Source organism: Apium graveolens, chromosome 10, assembly GCF_009905375.1.
Source record: "Apium graveolens cultivar Ventura chromosome 10, ASM990537v1, whole genome shotgun sequence".
Lineage (NCBI taxonomy): Eukaryota > Viridiplantae > Streptophyta > Magnoliopsida > Apiales > Apiaceae > Apium > Apium graveolens.
The window spans coordinates 108,007,028-108,008,354 of record NC_133656.1 but is presented as its reverse complement, the minus strand read 5'-3'; the positions used below and the strand labels follow the sequence as shown (position 1 = coordinate 108,008,354).

Sequence of the window (1,327 nt, the reverse complement as noted above, 5' to 3'; positions counted from 1 at the left end):
CAGCTTTAGTAGAGATGGGTGATCAAGCAGAAAATCCTAAGGCTTTGATGGACTATTCTCAGCCTAAGATTAATGACATTCATTCAAGCATTATCAGGCCAGCCATCAGGGCTAACACTTTTGAGATTAAGTCAAGCACGATTCAGATGTTACAAAACTCAGTTCAGTTTGGGGATTCTCCTACTGAAGAGCACAACATGCACATCAGGGATTTCATCGTCATCTGCGACACTTTCAAATTCAATGATATGACTGAAGATGCGATCAAGCTACGACTCTTCCCATTCTCTCTGAGGGACAACTCTATGTGCTTGTTACATTCTCTACCAGCAGGGTCTATCACCACTTGGGAAGATCTCGCTCAAAAGTTTCTCAATAAATTCTTCCCTATGGCGAAGACTGCTGCAATCAGGATTACTCTTACTCAGTTTGCTCAGCAAACTGGAGAATCTCTGTGTGAGGCTTGAGATCGATATAAGGAGATGCTAAGGAAGTACCCACACCATGGCATGCCTGATTGGATGATTATTAACTGATTCTACAATAGATTGGGTGCTACTTCTAGACCCATATTGGATGCAGCATCAGGAGGAGCCTTGTGGGCTAAAAGCTATGATGAAGCTTATGAACTTATTGAACTGATGGCTGCTAATGAGTACCAGAATCCTTCCCAGAGACTGAATCAGGTAAAGGTAGCAGGAATTCTAGAGTTGGATGCAGCAACCGCTATAGCTGCCCAACTTAAGGCCTTGATGATGAAGGTGGACACTTTCGTTAATTATGGAGTTAATCAAATCGCTAGTGTCTATGAGCTTTGTGCTGGTGCCCATGAGACTGATCAATACGCAATTTCTAGTGAATCAGCTCAGTTCGTGAGCAACTTTCAGTGTTCGCAGCAACCTGTGCCAGCCACTTATCATCCCAACAACCGCAATCATCCTAATTTCAGTTGGAGCAACACTCAAAATGCGGTTCAACAGCCTTATCAGCAGTATCCAGCTAAGCAGTACAACCCCCCTGGTTTTCAGCAATCGCAATATGCACCAAGACAAAAACTCCAGTTGTAACAAGCCAATGAAAAATCTGAATTAGAGGAGTTGAAACTTATGTGCAACAGTCAAGCCGTTTCTATCAAAAACTTGGAAAATCAAATTGGGCAAATTGCCAATGCCTTGCTTAATCATCAGCCTGGTGCACTACCTAGTGACACTGAAGTGCCAGGAAACAGGGAAGCTAAGGAGCAGGTAAAGGCAATCACTTTAAAGTCTAGAAAGGTTGCGAATCCTGAACAAACTCAAGTGTTGACCGAAGAAGCTGAGGCTGAAAA

General features: G+C 43.2%; 1 non-coding gene across 1 annotated transcript; it reads right to left on the bottom strand.

The window, feature by feature from the left end:
- Positions 1-404: 404 nt before the first annotated feature.
- On the bottom strand, positions 405-511 carry LOC141694815 (small nucleolar RNA R71). The gene has a single exon (XR_012564097.1). It is a non-coding gene; the product is annotated as a small nucleolar RNA R71 (small nucleolar RNA).
- Positions 512-1,327: the final 816 nt, after the last annotated feature.